The 24,900-nt window shown below is 46.0% G+C and overlaps 1 protein-coding gene across 1 annotated transcript in view; it reads left to right on the top strand.

Annotated features, from left to right (window-relative positions):
* The first annotated feature begins 2,961 nt into the window (after positions 1–2,961).
* Positions 2,962–24,900, top strand: part of LOC128685682 (U-scoloptoxin(01)-Cw1a-like) — a 72,419-nt gene continuing 50,480 nt past the window's right edge. Inside the window, exon 1 of the mRNA XM_053772225.2 lies at positions 2,962–3,053. The gene's annotated coding sequence lies outside the window, so the exon portion shown is untranslated. The remainder of the gene's footprint in view (positions 3,054–24,900) is intronic.

The raw sequence follows: 24,900 nt of genomic DNA on the forward strand, positions 1-24,900 counted from the left end.
TTATCGTCCTGTCACATGTGAAACATACACAGGAAGAAGGTTGGTAGACAGTTACCATCCAGGGAGGTACTACCCTACCTGAAGGTCGTTCCGAGGGTCAACGCCCCCGCGGCCCAGTCCTTGACCAAACCTTCCGGTGGATCAGGGCCTGATCAACGAGGCTGTCACTACTGGCCGCACTATTCAACGTACGAACCACAGCCCGGCTGGTCAGGCACTGACTTTAGGTATCTGTCCAATTCCCTTTTGAAGACAGCCAGGGAGTCTATTGGTAATTTGCCTTATGCATGATGGGAGGCTGCTGAACAATATTTTGGGTTAGTCTTCGAATCCCTTGCGACCTTAGCCTCATAATCCCTTTTTCCTTTTCTTATTCCTTTTTTTTTATTTCTCTCTTTAATTGAATATATTGATTTCTTAACTGTCCATCCCCTCTTTTGATACGCCTATATATGCCTCTCTTTTGACCAATGAGATGTTTTAATCTATTGTTCATCCATTTGGGATCATTTTTGTTAGATCTAATTTCCCTACTCGGAACAAAAGTTGTCTGGGCAGCTAGAACTATGCTCTGAAAAATGTCACATTGGCAACCAAGATCACCTACCTGACCCATAGTCAGGACATCCCAATTTAGCCCACGCAGGTAATTTTTCACTACCATGAAATCGGCGAAGTGAAAGTCTGGGACAGAGACTTGATTACAGTCATCATGAACCTCAAAATTATAATTAGTGATTCTTTGTTGGCAAGAACCAAGTCAAGTGGATTGTTTCCTGTAGTTGGTTCTGTCACATACTGTTTTAAAAAGCAATCCTGAACCGTATCAAGAAAGTCACTAGACTCAAGATTTTCTGCCAAATTGTTCCGATCAATTTGTCTAAAGTTAAAATCTCCCATTAATACAACATTCTCATATCTAGATGCCTTATGAATTTCGTCCCAAAACAACTTATTGTACTTCCTTTCAAGGTTTGGAGGCCTATAAATCACACCCTAAATTAATTTGTCACGACCCTCGATTCTGTGTCCGATGTTTCTGATCTTATATCATATCTAAAACAACAATTTAAATTATCTCTGACATACATCGCCATTCCACCACCCTTCTTGTTGACCCTATCAGTGTGGAATAGTTTTTAACCCTGTATGTTGCATTCAGAAGGCATTTTTCTATCCTTCAGGTTGAACCAGGTCTCTGTTATAGCAATAATATCTATATTACCTGCACTTGCAAGTAATCTTAGCTCATCTATCTTATTTCTTTGACTCCTACTATTTGTATAGTAAACCTTAAGGGAGCTAGTCACTCGTTGCCTTCTATTATCTCTCTTTGTTGATCAGTTGCTTTGTCATTACTAGCAACTTTATTTTGAATATTGTCTTTTAAACATATCCCTGAAGTATCCTGGTAATATCTGCTGTTTTTAACCCTAATACTGCAGCCTGATTGCTTCAGACAAACACCCATACCTCTATAATCTATCAGCTTAAAGTCCTAGACAAGTCATCAGTTACCCCCTCAATCGAATTTGCTAATGCAACCACTCCAGCCCCAGAGAGATGAACCCCATCCCTTGCATACATACCACATTTGCCATAGAATTTGTCCCAGTTATCAATGAATGGGATTGCAAGCTCCTTGCAGTATCTGTCTCGCTAGCAATTTATACCAATTGCACTAGACATCCAGTCACTGCCCACTCCCTTTCTAGGCAAGATGCTCTATATGATTGGGATTCCGCCCTTAGACCTGACTACTATGGCTGTCCTGTATTTATCCAGTAGCTTCTGTCTCCTGCCCTTCCCAATGTCATTACCCCCCAGCACTAAGTCAGATAATGGGCTTGTTCACATTACCTGACATAATATTATCCAACCTGCTGACTATGTCACCAACACCAGCTCCTGGAAGGCATATCCTCTGTCTGACCTTCCTATTTCTGTTGCATAAAGCATGGTCTGTATATCTTACCTGAGAATCTCATACAATTAGGATATTCTTACCTTGATTAGCAGGGGAGTCAGTGATACCTTTAACCTCACTAACCACTTCGGTACACTCGTCCTGGAGAACAGAGAATCGATTTCCTACCTTCACGTCTTATCTATTAACCCTCCTTATCTTCCTTCTTCTTGAGCTGTGAACCATTTGCCACTTAAGGCAGCTGCCACTCTCACAGCTGGTGACCATTTCCTCTTTACCAGATCCATCCATCTCACACTCACTCCCAGACCCATATAGGCGAAGCTTCAGCCTCCCAGTTTCCTCCTGAAGTGGTAGAACCTCCTCCTTCAACACTTTAACCTGAGATTCTCAAACACTACAACAAGCCATGGTGCTCGGTAACACCCCACACTGGGGGTTAGTACTGTGCTTTGTGGAACAGAACTTTTACTATTACTTCTTTTGTTCTGTTGGTCAAAAAGTTAATGATCCATTTGCCCACTTTTCCAGTTATTCCTTGACCATGCATTTTGTTTCCTATTGCATCATGATCACACTTGTCGAAGGCTTTCACGAAGTCTGTGAATCCTACATCTGCATTCTGTATGTCCTCCAGTGCATCCACTCCCTGTCATAGTGGTCCAGTAGTTGTGAATGGCAGGAGTGACCTGCTCTAAACCCATGCTGCCTGGGCAGCATTGGTTAAGAAGAATTCAAGAAGAATCTACTTCTGGAACGTCATTGGTCGGGAGGAATCTACACCTGACACGTCATTGGTCAGGAAGAAAGTAGCTTTATCACGCCATTGTATAGGAAGAGAATAATTTTGAGACGCCATTGGTTAAGAAAATTCTAAACTTGACACGCCAATAGTCAGGAAGATTCTACACTTGGCTCGCCATGGGGCGGGAAGATTCTACACCTGGCTCGCTATTGGTTGAGAGGCGCGACGTCGGGAGAGCCTGAGTATAAGAGGAGCGACATACATGAACTACCTAACATTCTACCTTGGTGTCTTCCCTGTGAGTGGTAATACTCTCGTGCCATCCCCTGTGGTAATAATACTCTGGTGCTTCGCCTGTGGCAATACTCATTCTTCAGCAAGGTAAGAGACACTGAGACGTGAGACACCGTGAGTATATATACGACGAGAGTATCATTACTTTAGTTATTATTATTAAAGATTCGCCGGTAGTCTCCCGGCCCGGGCCTTTTCCAAGTGGTGGCCCGGCCTTGGCTCCATGTCTAGAGAGTGTCTGAGAATAAGTCTCCCATGGGAGATTACTTTAGTGAATATAAACTTTCGTCACTGGCGGTGAACAGGTTCGGTGCAGCCTTAATTGCTCTCGTGTAGTTGATAGGCTTCAAACCCCCAACTGGAAAGGAACTTTTGGGTGGTAATGAGGAGTATGAGGTGCCTGTAAAGGTATATGAGGTGCTAGTGAAGGTGTACGAGGTGCTGTGTATGGGGACTTTGTATGAGGAGTTGGGTAGGGGGAGTTGTGTATGAGAAGCTGTGTATGAGGAGTTGTGTAGGGAGTTACGTATGAGGAGCTGTGTAGGGAGTTACGTATGAGGAGCTGTGTAGGGAGTTATTTAGACATCTACAGGAGGGTAGTTAAGATGAAAATTATTACTATTATTATTATTATTATTATTATTATTATTATTATTATTATAATTATTATCATTAGTAGTAGTAGTAGTATTAGTAGTAGTAGTAGTAGTAGTAGTAGTAGTATTAGTATATGAATGTCTTAATTATTTCGGCCAGTGACCAAAGCTGGCCAGAAGGGTAGTCTTAATGACCTACTGTGGTCCATACGACCAGGTCTGGTGTGGTCTTGACTATTTATCCCAGCTACTACTACTACTATTGGTTGCTTCTATGTACCACTAAAGAAAGAATGATTACACCTACATATATATATATATATATATATATTAAATCTTCTGTACCATATTATGCAATAAAATATTCCTATTAGTAAAAAAAATATATATCAAAAGATGGGGTGGTAGGGGAAGTGGAATATTCAAACGGCTTCAGGAAGAAATCCAAATATTCTTCCTTGAAGCCTTTTTATCCACTTCTCCGAGGCTATGGGTCCCACACATATATATATATATATATATATATATATATATATATATATATATATATATATATATATATATATATATATATATATATATATATATATATATATATATATATATGTACACACAAGAGCAGGCGAAATATACACAAACTTCAGACAACACTGTGAGAATGACCCTGAGTCTTGAGGGACGCTAATGGAGGCCTGACCTGAGCCCTGAAGGTCACTAGTGGAGATTTGACCTGAGCCCTAAAGGTCACTTATTAAGCCCTGGCCTGAGCCCTAAAGGTCACTAATTAAGCCCTGGCCTGAGCCCTGAAGATCACTAGTGGAGCCCTGACCTGAGCCCTGAAGGTCACTAGTAAAGCCCTGACCTGAGCCCTGAAGGTCACTAGTGGAGCCCTGACCTGAGCCTTGAAGATCACTAGTGGAGCCCTGACCTGAGCCCTGAAGGTCACTACTTAAGCACTGACCTGAGCCCTGAAGGTCACTAGTGGAGCCCTGACCTGAGCCCTGAAGGTCACAAGTGGAGAGCTGACCTGAGCTCTAAAGGTCACTAATTAAGCCCTGGACAGAGCCCTGAAGATCACTAGTGGAGCCCTGACCTGAGCCCTGAAGGTCACTAGTAGAGCCCTGACCTGAGCCCTGAAGGTCACTATTGAAGCCCTGACCTGACCTCTGAAGGTCACTAAAGCCTGACCTGAGCCCTGAAGGTCACTAGTTAAGCCCTGAAGGTCACTAGAGGAGCCCTGACCTAACTCCTGAAAGCCACTAGTGGAGCCCTGACATGAGCCCTCAAGGTCACTAAGTGGAGACCTGACCTGAGCCCTGAAGGTCACTAGTAGAGCCCCTGACCTGAGCCCTGAAGGCCTCTAGTGGAGCTCTGACCTGAGCCCTGAAGGTCACTAGTGGAGCCCTGACCTGAGCCCTGAAGGTCACTAATTAAGCCCTGGCCTGAGCCCTGAAGATCACTAGTGGAGCCCTGACCTGAGCCCTGAAGATCACTAGTACAGCCCTGACCTGAACCTTGAAGGTCACTAGTGGAGACCTGACCTGACCCCTGAAGGTCACTAGTGGAGCCCTGACCTGAGCACAGAAAGTCACTAGTGGACCCTGACCTGAGCTCTGAAGGTCACTAGTAGAACCCTGACCTGACCCCTAAAGGTCGCTAATTAAGCCCTGACTTGAGCCCTGAAGGCAACTAAACCCTGACCTGAGCCCTGAAGGCCACTAAACACTGACCTGAGCCCTGAAGGCCATTAAACCCTGACCTGAGCCCTGAAGGTCACTACTTAAGCCCTGAAGGTCACTAGTGGAGCCCTGACCTGAGTCCTGAAAGCCATTAGTGGACCCCTGACCTGAGCCCTCAAGGTCACTAGTGGAGCCCTGACCTGAGCCCTGAAGGTCACTAGGAAAGCCCTGACCTGAGCTCTGAAGGTCACGAGTGGATCCCGGACCTGAGCCTTGAAGGTCACTAGTAGAGCCCTGACCTGAGCCCTGAAGATCACTAGTTAAGCCCTGACCTGAGCCCTGAAGGTCACTAGTGGAGCCCCTGACCTGAGCCCTGAATGTCACTAGTAAAGCCCTGACCTGAGCCCTGAAGGTCACTAGTGGAGCCCTGACCTGAGCCTTGAAGATCACTAGTGGAGCCCTGACCTGAGCCCTGAAGGTCACTACTTAAGCACTGACCTGAGCCCTGAAGGTCACTAGTGGAGCCCTGACCTGAGCCCTGAAGGTCACAAGTGGAGAGCTGACCTGAGCTCTAAAGGTCACTAATTAAGCCCTGGACAGAGCCCTGAAGATCACTAGTGGAGCCCTGACCTGAGCCCTGAAGGTCACTAGTAGAGCCCTGACCTGAGCCCTGAAGGTCACTATTGAAGCCCTGACCTGACCTCTGAAGGCCACTAAAGCCTGACCTGAGCCCTGAAGGTCACTAGTTAAGCCCTGAAGGTCACTAGAGGAGCCCTGACCTAACTCCTGAAAGCCACTAGTGGAGCCCTGACCTGAGCCCTCAAGGTCACTAAGTGGAGACCTGACCTGAGCCCTGAAGGTCACTAGTAGAGCCCCTGACCTGAGCCCTGAAGGCCTCTAGTGGAGCTCTGACCTGAGCCCTGAAGGTCACTAGTGGAGCCCTGACCTGAGCCCTGAAGGTCACTAATTAAGCCCTGGCCTGAGCCCTGAAGATCACTAGTACAGCCCTGACCTGAGCCCTGAAGATCACTAGTACAGCCCTGACCTGAACCTTGAAGGTCACTAGTGGAGACCTGACCTGACCCCTGAAGGTCACTAGTGGAGCCCTGACCTGAGCACAGAAAGTCACTAGTGGACCCTGACCTGAGCTCTGAAGGTCACTAGTAGAACCCTGACCTGACCCCTAAAGGTCGCTAATTAAGCCCTGACTTGAGCCCTGAAGGCAACTAAACCCTGACCTGAGCCCTGAAGGCCACTAAACACTGACCTGAGCCCTGAAGGCCATTAAACCCTGACCTGAGCCCTGAAGGTCACTACTTAAGCCCTGAAGGTCACTAGTGGAGCCCTGACCTGAGTCCTGAAAGCCATTAGTGGACCCCTGACCTGAGCCCTCAAGGTCACTAGTGGAGCCCTGACCTGAGCCCTGAAGGTCACTAGGAAAGCCCTGACCTGAGCTCTGAAGGTCACGAGTGGATCCCTGACCTGAGCCTTGAAGGTCACTAGTGGAGCCCTGACCTGAGCCCTGAAGGTCACTAGTGGAGCCCATGACCTGAGCCCTGAATGTCACTAGTAGAGCCCTGTCCTGAGCCCTGAATGTCACTAGTAGAGCCCTGTCCTGAGCCCTGAAGGTCACTAGTGGAGCCCTCACCAGAGTCCCGATGGTCACTAGTAGAGCCCTGAAATGAGCTCTGAAGGTCACTATTGAAGCCCTGACCTGAGCCCTGAAGGCCACTAAACCCTGACCTGAGCCCTGAAGGTCAGTAGTTAAGCCCTGAAGGTCACTAGTGGAGCCCTGACCTGAGTCCTGAAAGCGACGAGCAGAGCACTGACCTGAGCCCTCAAGATCACTAAGTAGAGCCCTGAAGGTCACTAGTGAAGCTCTGACCTGAGTCCTGAAGGTCACTAGTGGAGCCCTGACCTGGGCTCTGAAGGTTACTAGTGGAGCCCTGACCTGAGCCTTGAAAGTCACTAGTTAAGCCCTAACCTGAGCCCTGAAGGTCACTAGCAGAGCCCTGACCTGAGCCATGAAGGTTACTAGTGGAGCCCTGACCTGAGCCCTGAAGATCACTAGTTAAGCCCTGACCTGAACCCTGAAGATCACTAGTAGAGCCCTGACCTTAGCCTTGAAGGTCACTAGTGGAGACCTGACCTGACCTCCGAAGGCCACTAGTGGAGCCCCTGACCTGAGCCCTGAAGGTCACTAGTAGAACCCTGACCTGACCCCTGAAGGTCGCTAATTAAGCCCTGACTTGAGACCTGAAGGCCACTACTTAAGCCCTGAAGGTCACTAGTGGAGCCCTGACCTGAGTCCTGAAAGCGACTAGTGGACCCCTGATTTGAGCCCTGAAGGTCACTAGTTAAGCCCTGACCTGAACCCTGATCACTAGTGGAGCCCTGACCTGAGCCTTGAAGGTCACTAGTGGAGCCCTGACCTGAGCCCTGAAGGTTACTAGTTAAGCCCTGACCTGAGCTCTGAAGGTCACTAGTGAAGCCCCTGACCTGAGCCTTGAATGTCACTAGTAGAGCCCTGTCCTGAGCCCTGAAGGTCACTAGTGGAGCCCTCACCAGAGTCCCGATGGTCACTAGTAGAGCCCTGAAATGAGCCATGGAGGTCACTATTGAAGCCCTGATCCGAGCCCTGAAGGCCACTAAACCCTGACCTGAGCCCTGAAGGTCACTAGTTAAGCCCTGAAGGTCACTAGTGGAGCCCTGACCTGAGTTCTGAAAGCGACTAGCAGAGCACTGACCTGAGCCCTCAAGATCACTAAGTGGAGCCCTGAAGGTCACTAGTGAAGCTCTGACCTGAGTCCTGAAGGTCACTAGTGGAGCCCTGACCTGGGCTCTGAAGGTCACTAGTTAAGCCCTGACCTGAGCCCTGAAATTCACTAATGGAGCCCTGACCTGAGCCCTGAAGGTCACTAGTTAAGCCCTGACCTGAACTCTGAAGGTCACTAGTGGAGCCCTGACCTGACCCTTGAAAGTCACTAGTGGAGCCCTGATCTGAGCCCTGAAGGTCACTAGTGGAGCCCCTGACCTGAGCCCTGAAAGTAACTAGTAGAGCTCTCTCCTGAGCCCTGAAGGTCACTAATGGAGCCCTGACCTGAGTCCTGAAGGTCACTAGTAGAGCCATGACCTGAGCCCCGAAGGTCACTATTGAAGCCCTGACCTGAGCCCTGAAGATCACTATTGAAGCCCTGACCTGAGCCATGAAGGCCACTAAACCCTGAGCTGAGCCCTGAAGGCCACTACTTAAGCCCTGAAGGTCACTAGTGGAGCCCTGACCTGAGTCCTGAAAGCGACTAGCAGAGCCCTCACCTGAGCTCTCAAGGTCACTAAGTGGAGCCCTGAAGGTCACTAGTGGAGCCCTGACCTGAGCTCTGAAGGTCACCAGTTAAGCCCTGACCTGAGCCCTGAAGGTCACTAGTGGAGCCCTGACCTGAGCCCTGAAAGTCACTAGTTAAGCCCTAACCTGAGCCCTGAGGGTCACTAGCGGAGCCCTGACGTGAGCCCTGAAGGTCACTATTGGAGCCCTGACCTGAGCCCTGAGGGTCACTAGTGGAGCCCTGACCTGAGCCCTGAAAATCACTAGTTAAGCCCTAACCTGAGCCCTGAAGGTCACTAGCGGAGCCCTGACCTGAGCCCTGAAGGTCACTAGTGGAGCCCTGACCTGAGCCCTGAAGGTCACTAGCGGAGCCCTGATCCGAGTCCTGAAGGTCACTAGTGGGGCCCTGACCTTAGACCTGAAGGTCACTAGTGGAGTTCTGACCTGAGTCGTGAAGTCACTAAGTGGAGCCCTGACCTGATCCCTGAAGGTCACTAGTGGAGCCCTGACCTGAGCCTTGAAGGTCACTAGTTTAGCCCTGAAGGCCACTAAACCCTGACCTGAGCCCTGAAGGTCACTAGTGGAGCCGTGACCTAAGTCCTGAAAGCCACTAGCGGAGCCCTGACCTGAGCTCTCAAGGTCACTAAGTGGAGCCCTATCCTGAGCCCTGAAGGTTACTAGTGGAGCCCTGACCTGAGTCCTGAAGGTCACTAGTTGAGCCCTGACCTGAGTTCTGAAGGTCATTAGTTAAGCCCTGACCTGACCCCTGAAGGTCACTAGTGGAGCCCTGACCTGAGTCCTGAAGGTCACTAGTGGGGCCCTGACCTTAGTCCTGAAGGTCACTAGTAGAGTTCTGACATGAGTCTTGAAGGTCACTAGTGGAGCCCTGACCTGAGCTCTGAAGGTCACTAGTGGGGCTCTGACCTGAGCCCTGAAGGTCACTAGTAGAGCCCTGACCTGAGTCCTGAAGGTCACTAAGTGGGGCCCTGACCTGAGCCCTGAGAGTCACTAAGTGGAGCCCTGACCTGAGATCTGAAGGTCACTAGTGGGGCCCCTGACCTGAGCCTTGAAGGTCACTAGTGGAGCCCTGACCTGAGCCCTGAAGGTCACTATGTGGAGCTCTGACCTGAGTCCTAAAGGTCACTGGTGGAGCCCTGACCTGAGCTCTGAAAGTCACTAGTGGAGCCCTGACCTGAGCCCTGAAGGTCACTAGTAGAGCCCTGACCTGAGTCCTGAAGGTCACTAAGTGGAGCTCTGACCTGAGTTCTGAATGTCACTAGTTAAGCCCTGACCTGAGCCCTAAGAGTCACTAGTTAAGCCCTAACCTGAGTCCTGAAGGTCACCAGTCGAGCCCTGACCTAAGCCCTGAAGGTCAATAGTGGGGCCCTGACCTGAGCCCCGTAGGTCACTAGTAGAGCTCTGACCTGAGCCCTGAAGGTCACTAGTGGAGCCCTGATCTGAGCGCTGAATGTCACTAGTGGAGCCTTGACCTGAGCCCTGACCTGAGCCCTGACCTGAGCCCTGACTTGAGCCCTGAAGGTCACTAGTCTGGCTCTGACCTGAGTCGTGAAAGTCACTAGTGGAGATCTGACCTGAGTCCTGAAGGCCACTAAGTGGAGCCCTGACCTGAGAACTGAAGGTCACTTGTGGAGCACTGACCTGAACCCTGAAGGTCACTAGTGGGGCCCTGACGTGAGCCCTGAGGGGTCATTAAGTGGAGCCCTGACCTGAGCCCTGAAGGTCACTAGTGGGGCCCTGACCTGAGCCTTGTAGGTCACTAGTGGAGCCCTGACCTGAGCCCTGAAGGTCACTATGTGGAGCTCTGACCTGAGTTCTGAAGGTCACTGGTGGAGCCCTGATCGGAGCTCTGAAGGTCACTATTGGAGCCCTTACCTGAGCCCTGAAGGTCATTAGTGGGGCCCTGACTTGAGTCCTGAAGGTCACTAAGTGGAGCTCTGACCTGAGTCCTGAAGGTCACTAGTTAAGCCCTGACCTGAGCCCTGAGAGTCACTAGTTAAACCCTAACCTGAGTCCTGAAGGTCACCAGTGGAGCCCTGACCTAAGCCCTGAAGGTCAATAGTGGGGCCCTGACCTGAGCCCCGTAGGTCACTAGTGGAGCTCTGACCTGAGCCCTGAAGGTCACTAGTGGAGCCCTGACCTGAGCGCTGAAGGTCACTAGTGGAGCCTTGACATGAACCCTGACCAGAGCCCTGAAGGTCACTAGTGGGGCCCTGACCTAAATCGTGAAAGTCACTAGTGGAGCCCTGACCTGATTCCTGAAGGCCACTAAGTGGAGCCCTGACCAAAGAACTGAAGGTCACTAGTGGAGCACTGACCTGACCCCTGAAGGTCACTAGTGGGGCCCTGACCTGAGACCTGAGGGTCACTAAGTGGAGCCCTGACCTGAGCCCTGAAGGTCACTAGTGGGGCCCTGACCTGAGCCCTGAAGGTCACTAGTGGAGCCCTGACCTGAGCCCTGAAGGTCACTATGTGGAGCTCTGACCTGAGTCCTGAAGGTCACTGGTGGAGCCCTGATCTGAGCTCTGAAGGTCACTATTGGAGCCCTGACCTGAGCCCTCTGAAGGTCACTATTGGAGCCCTGACCTGAGCCTTGAAGGTCCTTAGTGGGGCCCTGACTTGAGTCCTGAAGGTCACTAAGTGGAGCTCTGACCTGAGTCCTTAAGGTCACTAGTTAAGCCCTGACCTGAGCCCTGAGAGTCACTAGTTAAGCCCTAACCTGAGTCCTGAAGGTCACCAGTGGAGCCCTGACCTAAGCCCTGAAGGTCAATAGTGGGGCCCTGACCTGAGCCCCGTAGGTCACTAGTGGAGCTCTGACCTGAGCCCTGAAGGTCACTAGTGGAGCCCTGACCTGAGCGCTGAAGGTCACTAGTGGAGCCTTGACCTGAGCCCTGACCTGAGCCCTGAAGGTCACTAGTGGAGCCCTGACCTGAATCGTGAAAGTCACTAGTGGAGCCCTGACCTGAGTCCTGAAGGCCACTAAGTGGAGCCCTGACCTGAGAACTGAAGGTCACTAGTGGGGCACTGACCTGACCCCTGAAGGTCACTAGTGGGGCCCTGACCTGAGCCCTGAGGGTCACTAAGTGGAGCCCTGACCTGAGCCCTGAAGGTCACTAGTGGGGCCCTGACCTGAGCCTTGAAGGTCACTAGTGGAGCCCTGACCTGAGCCCTTAAGGTCACTATGTGGAGCTCTGACGTGAGTCCTGAAGGTCACTGGTGGAGCTCTGACCTGAGTTCTGAAGGTCACTAGTGGAGCCCTGACCTTAGCCCTGAAGGTCACTAGTGGGGCCCTGACTTGAGTCCTGAAGGTCACTAAGTGGAGCTCTGACCTGAGTCCTGAAGGTCACTAGTTAAGCCCTGACCTGAGCCCTGAGAGTCACTAGTTAAGCCCTAACCTGAGTCCTGAAGGTCACCAGTGGAGCCCTGACCTGAGCCCTGAAGGTCAATAGTGGGGCCCTGACCTGAACCCCGTAGGTCACTAGTGGAGCTCTGACCTGAGCCCTGAAGGTCACTAGTGGAGCCTTGACCTGAGCCCTGAAGGTCACTAGGCTGGCCCTGACCTGAGTCGTGAAAGTCACTAGTGGAGCCCTGACCTGAGTCCTGAAGGCCACTAAGTGGAGCCCTGACCTGAGTACTGAAGGTCACTAGTGGAGCACTGACCTGACCCCTGAAAGTCACTAGTGGGACCCTGACCTGAGCCCTGAGGGTCACTAGTGCAGCCCTGACCTGAGCCCTGAAGGTCACTAGTGGGGCCTTGACCTTAGCCTTGAAGGTCACTAGTGGAGCCCTGACCTGAGCCCTGAAGGTCACTATGTGGAGCTCTAACCTGAATCCTGAAGGTCACTGGTGGAGCCCTGACCTGAGCTCTGAAGGTCACTAGTTAAGCCATAACCTGAGTCATGAAGGTCACTAGTGGAGCCCTGACCTGAGCCCTGAAGGTCACTAGTGGGGCCCCGACCTGAGCCCTGAAGGTCACTAATGGAGCCCTGACCTAAGCCCTGAAGGTCACTAAGTGGAGCCCTGACCTGAGTCATGGAGGTCACTAGAGAAGCCCTGATCTGAGCCCTGAAGGTCAGTAGTTAAGCCCTGACCTGAGTCTTGAAGGTCACTAGTGGAGCTCTGATCTGAGCCCTGAAAGTCACTAGTGGAGCCGTGACCTGAGCCCTGAAGCTCACTAGTGGAGCCTTTACCTGAGCCCTGAAGGTCACTAGTGGAGCCCTGACCTGAGTCCTGAAGGTCACTAGTGGAGCCCTGACCTGAGCCCTGAAGGTCACTAGTGGAGCCCTGACCTGAGTCCTGAAGGTCACTAGTGGAGCCCTGACCTGAGCCCTGAAGGTCACTAGTGGAGCCCTGACCTGAGTCCTGAAGGTCACTAGTGGAGCCCTGACCTGGGTACTAAAGGTCACTAGTGGAGCCCTGATCTGAGCCTTGAAGGTCACTAGGGGAGCCCTGACCTGAGCCCTGAAGGTCACTAAGTGGAGCTGTGACCTGAGTCCTGAAGGTCACTAGTGGAGCCCTGACCTGAGCTCTGAAGTTCACTAGTTAAGCCCTAACCTGAGTCCTGAAGGTCATTAGTGGAGCCCTGACCTGAGCCCTGAAGGTCACTAGTGGGGCCCTGACCTGAGCCCTGAAGGTCACTAAGTGGAGCTGTGACCTGAGTCCTGAAGGTCACCAGTGGAACTCTGACCTGAACCATGAAGGTCACTAGTAGGGCCCTGACCTGAGCCCTGAAGGCCACTAGTGGAGCTTTGACCTGAGCCCTGAAGGTCACTAGTGGAGCCCTGACCTAAGCACTGAAGGTCACTAGTGGAACCTTGACCTGAGCCCTGAAGGTTTCTAGTGAAGCCCTGACCTGAGCACTGAAGATCACTAGTGGAGCTCGGACCTGAGCCTGAAGGTCACTAGTGGAGCCCTGACCTGAGCCCTGAAGGTCATTAGTGGAGCCTTTACCTGAGCCCTGAAGGTCACTAGTGGAGCTCTGACCTGAGCCCTGAAGGTCACTAGTGGAGTCCTGACCTGAGCGCTGAAGGTCCCTAGTGGAGCCTTGGCCTGAGCCCTGACCTGAGCCCTGACCTGAGCCCTGAAGGTCACTAGTGGAGCCCTGACCTGAGCCCTGAAGGTCACTAGTGGAGCCCTGACCTGAGCACTGAAGGTCCCTAGTGGAGCCTTGGCCTGAGCCCTGACCTGAGCCCTGACCTGAGCCCTGAAGTTCACTAGTGGAGCCCTGACCTGAGCCCTGAAGGTCACTAGTGGAGCCCTGACCTGAGCCCTGAAGGTCACTAATGCATCATGTTCGTATTGTATCCACCTGTTATAAGTTAGAGCCGTAGCTATGATTGTAGTGTATCCACCTGTACTCATCTATTTGTGGTTGCAGGGGTCGAGTCATAGCTCCTGGCCCCGCCTCTTCACTGAGTGCTACTAGATCCTCTCTCTCCCCGCTTCATGAGCTTTATCAAACTTCGTCTTAAAACTTTGTATGGCTCCTGCCTCCACTACGTCACCTGTGTACTCACCTAGTTGTACTCACCTAGTTGTACTCACCTAGTTGTACTCACCTAGTTGTACTCACCTAGTTGTACTCACCTAGTTGTACTCACCTAGTTGTATTCACCTAGTTGTACTCACCTAGTTGTGGTTGCAGGGGTCAAGTCATAGCTCCTGCCCCCGCCTCTTTACTAGTCGCTACTAGGTCACTCTCCCTGAACCATGAGTTTGATCATACCTCTGCTTAAAGCTTTGTATGGATCCTGCCTCCACTACATCGCTTCCTAAACTATTCCACTTCCTGAGTACTCTGTGACTGAAGAAATACTTCCTAACATTCCTGTGATTCATCTGTGTCTTCAATTTCCAACCGTGTCCCCTTGTTGCTGTGTCCCATCTCTGGAACATTCTGTCTTTGTCCACCTTGTCAATTCCTCTCAGTATTTTATATGTCGTTATCATGTCCCCCCTATCTCTCCTGTCCTCCAGTGTCGTCAGGTAGATTTCCCTTAACCTCTCCTCGTAAAACATACCTCTTAGCTCTGGAACTACTCTTGTTGCAAATCTTTGCACATTCTCTAGTTTCTTTACGTACTAATTTGTGTTTGCAGTGGTCAAGTCACAGTTCCTGGCCTGGTGTGTGTGTGTGTGTGTGTGTGTGTGTGTGTATGTGTGTGTGTGTGTGTGTGTGTGTGTGTGTGTGTGTGTGTGTGTGTGTGTGTGTGTGTGTTTACTTATTTTTGATTGCAGCGGTCGAGTCTCAGCTCCTGGCTCCGTGTGTGTAAACAGTTGTGTATTACGGGAGAATTAGACTCATTGTGTGTATATACACATAGAGATATACACCGTTAAGCGTATATACACTCAAAATGATATTCACCTCTCGGTGTATATACTCACTGGTGTAACAACTTCCTGTCTGGCCGGAGGTAAGTCAATATACCTCGTGGACGGTGGTATACCTCTTGCAGGCCACCACGTGGTGTCCCCCACTCTCCTGCGGTCAACACAACCGCCTCACCAACGGTATACTGGAATGAGTAACGGTGTAGTGGAATGTTTAACTGTATAGTGGAATGACTAACTGTATAGTGGAATAACTGTATAGTGGAATGACTAACTGTATAGTGGAATAACTGTATAGTGGAATGACTAACTGTATAGTGGAATAACTGTATAGTGGAATGTTTAACAAATTATAATGGAATGCTTGACATAATAGTGGAATACTTAACATTATAGTGGTGTACTTGACATTATATTGGAATGTTTGACAGCATGGTGGAATGACTGACAGTCTCTGTCCCAGACTTCCACTTGGCCGATTTCATGGGGCTGACAAATTACCCGAGTGGGCTAAATTGGAACGACCTGACTATGGGTCAGGTAGATGGTGTTGTTTGTCAATTTGGCGTTTTTCAGAGCAATGTTCTAGCTGTATAGACAAGTTATGTTCCAAGTAGGGAAATTAGATCAACCAAAAATGATCCCAGACGGATAAACACTAGATTAAAACATTTCATTGGTCAAAAGAGAGGCATATATAGGCATATCAAAAGAGGAGAGGGACAGTTAAGAAAGCAATATATTAAATGAAAGAGAGAAATGAAAAAGGGAATAAGAAAAGCTAAAAGGGATAATGAGGCTAAAGTCACAAGGGAATCGAAGACTAAGGTTTCTTTCAGGTATATAGAAGTAAAATTAGGAACAAAATAGGCCCACTGCTTCTATCACGGTACTCGGGAGTTTGTTCCACTCATCCACAACTCTATTACCAAACCAGTGCTTTCCTATATCCTTCCTGAATCTGAATTTTTCTGCTTTAAAACCATTGCTGCGAGTCCTATCTGTGTTAGATATTTTCAGCACGCTATTTACATCCCCTTTATTAATTCCTGTTTTCCATTTATATACCTCAATCATATCCCCCCTAATTCTATGGCTTTCTAGAGAGTGCAGATTCAGGGTCCTCAGTCTATCCTCATAGGGAAGATTTCTGATACATGGGATCAACTTTGTCATCCTCCTTTGTACGTTTTCTAGTGCATTTATATCCCTTCTATAATACGGTGACCAAAACTGCACAGCATAATCTAAATGAGGCCTAACCAAAGATATACAGAGTTGAAGAACAACCTGAGGATTTTTCCTATTTATACTTCTTGCTATGAAGCCAAGGATTCTGTTAGCTTTATTGCAAACATTAATGCACTGTTGTCTTGGTTTTAGATTACTGCTAACCAGAACTCCTAAATCCTTTTCGCAATTAGTAATATTAAGATCTACATTATTTAGTTTATATGTGGCATGGTTATTTTCCTGTCCAACATTTAGAGCTTTGCATTTGTCTATATTATAATTGCATCTGCCACTTCTCCGACCACTGCATCAGTTTATTCAAATCATCCTGGAGTGCTCTAATGTCATTAGAATGATTTGGACGGCCTGTTTTGGTGACATCAGCAAATTTGCTTATGTCGCTATTTATTCCCTCATCTATGTCGTTTATATAAATTGTGAACAACAAGGGGCCGAACAGTGACCCCTGTGGAACACCGCTTGTGACTTGCCCCCATTCTGATTTCTCCCCATTTATGCAAACTGCTGTCTATTCGTCAACCATGCCTCTACCCAGGAAAATATTTCTCCTGTTCCGTGTGCCTTAAGTTTTCTCAATAGCCTCTGATGTAGAACTCTATCGAAAGCCTTACTGAAGTCTATATACACAATATCATACTCAATACCATTATCTACTTCCTCAAATACCTTAGTGAAGAAAGTTAGGAAATTCGTAAGACAGGAACGCCCCTTTGTAAAGCCATGCTGAGATTCATTAATCTGCTTATACCTTACAAGATGGCTACAATTTAGGGAATCAATAATTGCAGTAGTAATTATTGATTCCATAAATTTACCCTCTATGGAGGTAAGGCTTATTGGTCTATAGTTCGAAGCCAAGGACCTGTCACCAGCCTTGTAAATAGGTATTACATTTGCCATTTTCCACTTATCAGGCACTATGCCAGTTTGTAGTGATATGTTGAAAAGATTAGTCAAAGGTTTACAAAGTTCCTCTTTACATTCCTTTTAAAACCCTTGCAAACAATTCATCAGGGCCTGGGGATTTGATAGGTTTTAATTTCTCTATTTGTCTGAGGACCATGTCACTAGTTACTGCAATCGTGCTTAGTTTATTATCGTCCTGTTCTACATACTTTATTATTTCTGGAATTTCACTAGTATTTTCCTAAGTAAAAACTGGAAGGAAGTAAGTATTGAAAAGTTCACACACATATCCTTATCACTGTCAGTGATCTGACCAGAGCTACTCTTAAGTGGGCCTATCTTGTCCCTAATCTTACTTCTGTATACCCGAAAGAACCCTTTTGGGTTTGTCTTCGAATCCCTTCCAACCTTAGCCGCATAATCCCTTTTTGCTTTTCTTATTCCTTCTTTTTTTTATTTCTTTAATTGAATATACTGATTTCTTAACTGCCCATCCCCTCTTTTGATACGCCTATATATGCCTCTCTTTTGACCAATGAGATGTTTTAATGTATTGTTCATCCATTTGGGATAATTTTTGTTAGATCTAATTTCCCTACACGGAACAAAAGTTGACTGGGCAGCTAGATCTATGCTCTGGAAAACGTCATATTGGCAACCAACACCAGCTACCTGACCCATAGTCAGATCATCCCAATTTACCCCACACAGGTAATTTTCCAGTTGCAGGGAATTAGCCAATCGAAAGTTTGGGACAGAGACTTGACTGCAGTTTACTGGGTAATTCCAAAATATATTAAAACTAAGTGATTTGTGATCACTTTCCCCGATCTCATCATTAACCTCAAGATTATTAATTAGTGAATCTTTGTTGGCAAGAACCAAGTCAAGCAGATTGTTTCCTCTAGTTGGTTCTGTCACAAACTGTTTTAAAAAGCAATCCTGAACTGTATCAAGAAAGTCACTAGACGCAACATTTCCTGTCAAATGTTTCCAATTAATTTGTCTCAAGTTAAAATCCCCCATTAACACAACATTTTCTTATCTAGATGTCTTATGAATTTCGTCCCATAATAGCTTACTGCACTCCCTGTCAAGGTTTGGGAGCCTATAAATCACACCCAAAATTAATTTTTCATACCCCTCGAGAAACTGTAGCCAAACAGATTCTGTGTCCGATGTTTCTATTCTTATATCATGTCTAACACAACAAGTTAAATTATCTCCGACGTACATCACCACTCCACCACCCTTCCTGTTGATCTTATCAGTGTAGAATAGTTTATAACCCTTTATGCTGCATTCAGAAGGCATTTCTCTATCCTTCAAGTTGAACCAGGTCTCTGTTATAGCAATAATATCTATATTACCTGCACTTGTGAGTAATCTTAGCTCATCTATCTTATTTCTTAGACTCCTACTATTTATATAGTAAACCTTAAGGGAGCTAGTCACTTGTTGCCCTCTACTATCTATCTTTGTCTGTTGATCAGTTGCTTTGTCTTTATTAGAAACTTTATTTTGAATATTGTCTTTTAAACATATCCCTGAGGTATCCTGGTAATAACTGCTGTTTCCAACAATAATGCTGCAGCCTGATTGTTTCCCACAAACACCCATACCTCTATAATCAATCAGTTTAAAGTCCTAGACAAGTCATCAATGACCCACCTCAATTGAATTGGCTAATGCAACCACTCCATCCCCAGAGACATGAACCCCATCCCTTGCATACACATCACGTTTGCCAAAGAATAGGTCCCAGTTATCAATGAGTGGGATTGCAAGTTCCTTGCGGTACCTGTCTAGCCAGCAATTTATACCAATTGCCCTAGACATCCATTCATTGCCCACTCCCCTTCTTGGCAAGATGCTACATATGATAGGGATGCTTCCCTTAGACCTGACTACTTCTATGGCTGACCTGTACTTATCCAATAGCTCCTGTCTCCTGTCCTTCCCAGTGTCATTTCCACCAGCGCTAAGACAGATAATGGGCTTGTTCCCATTACCTGACATAATATCCAACCTATTGACTATGTCACCAACACCAGCTCCTGGGAGACACCTCTCTGACTTTTCTATCTCTGTTACAAAAAGCTCGGTCCATATATCTAACCTGAGAGTCTCCCACAATCAGAATATTCCTACCTTGATTAGCAGGGGAGTCAGAGGTACCTTTAACCTCACTAACCACTGAAGTATGCTCGTTTTGGAGAACAAAGAATCGATTTCCTACCTTCACATCTTCTTTATTAACTCTCCTTATCTTCCTTCTTCCTGAACTGTGATCCACTTGCCACTTAAAGCAGCTGCCACTCTCACTGCTGGTAAGCATTTCCTCCTTACCAGCAACAACTATTTCACACTCACTCTCAAACTCATCTAGGCAAATCTTCAGCCTCCTATTTTCCTCCTGAAGAAGTAGAACCTCCTTCTTCAACTCTTTAACCTGAGATTCTAAAACACTACAACAAGCCATGGTGGTAGGTATCACCCCACGCTCAGGACAGGTATGACCACACGTGACCACCGACCAATAATTTAATAAACAAACACAATGAAATATAGTTTTTTTTCGTTAGGTTCAGAGTGATTATTTTGCGAAATTATTGCATACACAAATTTTCGCTTGCCTTAATCGGCAAGAAGAGTTTTGCTATTTAATCCAAAATCGCTACTTTTAGCTATTCGACACGACAAATATATATATATATATATATATATATATATATATATATATATATATATATATATATATATATATATATATATATATATATATATATATATATATGTATCGTGCCGAATAGGCAGAACTTGCGATCTTGGCTTAAATAGCAAGGCTCATCTTGCCATATAGGACAAGTGAAAATTTGTGTATGCAATAATTTCGCCAAAATCATTCTGAACCTAACGAAAAAATATATTTCACTGTGTTTGTTTAGTATTAAATTATTGTAAACAAATCTAAAATATATTTAGTTGGGTTAGGCTAAAATAAATTGTTCTTGTTATAATAAGGTTAGGTAAGTTTTCTAAGTTCCTTTTGGTGCAAAATTATAAATTTTTACATCAACATTAATGAAAAAAAATATATCTTTAAACGTATAAGAGAAAATTTCAGAAAGGACTTAATTTTAAATGAGTTCTTGCTAATTGACCAGTTTTACATATTCGGCACGACATATATATATATATATATATATATATATATATATATATATATATATATATATATATATATATATATATATATATATATATATATATATATATATTTATATATATGCAAAACAATCGCAGACAGGCGATCTTAACAATGCAGGACAAGCCACGGGGGGGGGGGGAATCTTTAGCTCAAGTACTTTCACACTTTTCAGTGTATCATCAGGAGCTGTGCAATGTTGCAAAGGCAACAATAGGAGAAGTAGGGTAAGTTTTCAGAGTATGGTAGTGTGGAGGCAGCCACACTACCATACTCTGAAAACATGCCCTACTTCTCCCGTTGTTGCCTTTGCAACATTGCACAGCTCTTGATGCACTGAGAATTGTGAAAGTACTTGAGCTAAAGATTCCCCCCCCCCGTGGCTTGTCCTGCACACGCACACGCATATATATATATATATATATATATATATATATATATATATATATATATATATATATATATATATATATATATATATATATATATACAATCGATCAGGAATGTGGCAAAATAAATCTCTTTTGGTTCCAGTGGTCTACCTGGTCATAGATCTATGAAACTATGATGGACTCACTTTTATAGTTATCTTAACAAACAAATTTGTGCCAAGAGAAAACTGGAGTTCTTGGAGAACTGATTTTTGTTTTTGCGTTGTATTGTTCTTACTAAAAAAAAAAGAGGAAAAAGTTCTTTATAATTAGAAAAAGCAGGCAACAAGGAGTCGGGGGCGTGGGGGGCGTGGGGGGGCGTGGGGGGGCGTGGGGGGGCGTGGGGGGGCGTGGGGGTGGAGGTGGGGGGGTTGAGTGTTTGGCCTGTATGTCAGTGTCTCATTTGCTCAGAATTACTAAGCAACAGGATGAAGTTGAAGTTTTGGCAGTAAGGACTGAAAATCGAAACCTTGTCACTGTGACTGTATACAAGGTTGTGACTGTGTACAAGGTTGTGACTGTATACAAGGTTGTGACTGTATACAAGGTTGTGACTGTGTACAAGGTTGTGACTGTGTACAAGGTTGTGACTGTATACAAGGTTGTGACTGTATACAAGGTTGTGACTGTATACAAGGTTGTGACTGTATACAAGGTTGTGACTGTATACAAGGTTGTGACTGTATACAAGGTTGTGACTGTATACAAGGTTGTGACTGTGTACAAGGTTGTGACTGTATACAAGGTTGTGACTGTATACAAGGTTGTGACTGTGTACAAGGTTGTGACTGTATACAAGGTTGTGACTGTATACAAGGTTGTGACTGTATACAAGGTTGTGACTGTATACAAGGTTGTGACTGTGTACAAGGTTGTGACTGTATACAAGGTTGTGACTGTATACAAGGTTGTGACTGTGTACAAGGTTGTGACTGTATACAAGGTTGTGACTGTATACAAGGTTGTGACTGTATACAAGGTTGTGACTGTATACAAGGTTGTGACTGTATACAAGGTTGTGACTGTATACAAGGTTGTGACTGTATACAAGGTTGTGACTGTATACAAGGTTGTGACTGTATACAAGGTTGTGACTGTATACAAGGTTGTGACTGTATACAAGGTTGTGACTGTATACAAGGTTGTGACTGTGTACAAGGTTGTGACTGTGTACAAGGTTGTGACTGTGTACAAGGTTGTGACTGTATACAAGGTTGTGACTGTATACAAGGTTGTGACTGTATACAAGGTTGTGACTGTATACAAGGTTGTGACTGTATACAAGGTTGTGACTGTATACAAGGTTGTGACTGTATACAAGGTTGTGACTGTATACAAGGTTGTGACTGTATACAAGGTTGTGACTGTATACAAGGTTGTGACTGTATACAAGGTTGTGACTGTGTACAAGGTTGTGACTGTGTACAAGGTTGTGACTGTGTACAAGGTTGTGACTGTATACAAGGTTGTGACTGTATACAAGGTTGTGACTGTATACAAGGTTGTGACTGTATACAAGGTTGTGACTGTATACAAGGTTGTGACTGTATACAAGGTTGTGACTGTATACAAGGTTGTGACTGTATACAAGGTTGTGACTGTATACAAGGTTGTGACTGTATACAAGGTTGTGACTGTGTACAAGGTTGTGACTGTATACAAGGTTGTGACTGTATACAAGGTTGTGACTGTATACAAGGTTGTGACTGTGTACAAGGTTGTGACTGTGTACAAGGTTGTGACTGTGTACAAGGTTGTGACTGTATACAAGGTTGTGACTGTATACAAGGTTGTGACTGTATACAAGGTTGTGACTGTATACAAGGTTGTGACTGTATACAAGGTTGTGACTGTATACAAGGTTGTGACTGTATACAAGGTTGTGACTGTGTACAAGGTTGTGACTGTGCACAAGGTTGTGACTGTGTACAAGGTTGTGACTGTGTACAAGGTTGTGACTGTATACAAGGTTGTGACTGTATACAAGGTTGTGACTGTATACAAGGTTGTGACTGTATACAAGGTTGTGACTGTATACAAGGTTGTGACTGTATACAAGGTTGTGACTGTATACAAGGTTGTGACTGTATACAAGGTTGTGACTGTGTACAAGGTTGTGACTGTATACAAGGTTGTGACTGTATACAAGGTTGTGACTGTATACAAGGTTGTGACTGTGTACAAGGTTGTGACTGTGTACAAGGTTGTGACTGTGTACAAGGTTGTGACTGTATACAAGGTTGTGACTGTATACAAGGTTGTGACTGTATACAAGGTTGTGACTGTATACAAGGTTGTGACTGTATACAAGGTTGTGACTGTATACAAGGTTGTGACTGTATACAAGGTTGTGACTGTATACAAGGTTGTGACTGTATACAAGGTTGTGACTGTATACAAGGTTGTGACTGTATACAAGGTTGTGACTGTGTACAAGGTTGTGACTGTGTACAAGGTTGTGACTGTATACAAGGTTGTGACTGTATACAAGGTTGTGACTGTGTACAAGGTTGTGACTGTATACAAGGTTGTGACTGTATACAAGGTTGTGACTGTATACAAGGTTGTGACTGTGTACAAGGTTGTGACTGTATACAAGGTTGTGACTGTATACAAGGTTGTGACTGTATACAAGGTTGTGACTGTATACAAGGTTGTGACTGTATACAAGGTTGTGACTGTATACAAGGTTGTGACTGTATACAAGGTTGTGACTGTATACAAGGTTGTGACTGTGTACAAGGTTGTGACTGTATACAAGGTTGTGACTGTATACAAGGTTGTGACTGTGTACAAGGTTGTGACTGTGTACAAGGTTGTGACTGTATACAAGGTTGTGACTGTATACAAGGTTGTGACTGTATACAAGGTTGTGACTGTATACAAGGTTGTGACTGTATACAAGGCTGTGACTGTGTACAAGGTTGTGACTGTATACAAGGTTGTGACTGTATACAAGGTTGTGACTGTATACAAGGTTGTGACTGTGTACAAGGTTGTGACTGTATACAAGGTTGTGACTGTATACAAGGTTGTGACTGCATACAAGGTTGTGACTGTGTACAAGGTTGTGACTGTGTACAAGGTTGTGAGTGTATACAAGGTTGTGACTGTGTACAAGGTTGTGACTGTGTACAAGGTTGTGACTGTATACAAGGTTGTGACTGTATACAAGGTTGTGACTGTGTACAAGGTTGTGACTGTGTACAAGGTTGTGACTGTATACAAGGTTGTGACTGTGTACAAGGTTGTGACTGTGTACAAGGTTGTGACTGTGTACAAGGTTGTGACTGTATACAAGGTTGTGACTGTGTACAAGGTTGTGACTGTGTACAAGGTTGTGACTGTATACAAGGTTGTGACTGTGTACAAGGTTGTGACTGTATACAAGGTGGTGACTGTGTACAAGGTTGTGACTGTATACAAGGTTGTGACTGTATACAAGGTTATGACTGTATACAAGGTTGTGACTGTATACAAGGTTGTGACTGTGTACAAGGTTGTGACTGTATACAAGGTTGTGACTGTATACAAGGTTGTGACTGTATACAAGGTTGTGAGTGTATACAAGGTTGTGACTGTGTACAAGGTTGTGACTGTGTACAAGGTTGTGACTGTATACAAGGTTGTGACTGTATACAAGGTTGTGACTGTATACAAGGTTGTGACTGTATACAAGGTTGTGACTGTGTACAAGGCTGTGACTGTATACAAGGTTGTGACTGTATACAAGGTTGTGACTGTATACAAGGTTGTGACTGTATACAAGGTTGTGACTGTATACAAGGTTGTGACTGCATACAAGGTTGTGACTGCATACAAGGTTGTGACTGTATACAAGGTTGTGACTGTATACAAGGTTGTGACTGTATACAAGGTTGTGACTGTATACAAGGTTGTGACTGTATACAAGGTTGTGACTGTGTACAAGGTTGTGACTGTATACAAGGTTGTGACTGTATACAAGGTTGTGACTGTATACAAGGTTGTGACTGTGTACAAGGTTGTGACTGTATACAAGGTTGTGACTGTATACAAGGTTGTGACTGTATACAAGGTTGTGACTGTGTACAAGGTTGTCACTGTGTACAAGGTTGTGACTGTATACAAGGTTGTGACTGTATACAAGGTTGTGACTGTATACAAGGTTGTGACTGTATAAAAGGTTGTGACTGTATACAAGGTTG

This window comes from Cherax quadricarinatus, chromosome 23 (assembly GCF_038502225.1).
Source record: "Cherax quadricarinatus isolate ZL_2023a chromosome 23, ASM3850222v1, whole genome shotgun sequence".
NCBI lineage: Eukaryota > Metazoa > Arthropoda > Malacostraca > Decapoda > Parastacidae > Cherax > Cherax quadricarinatus.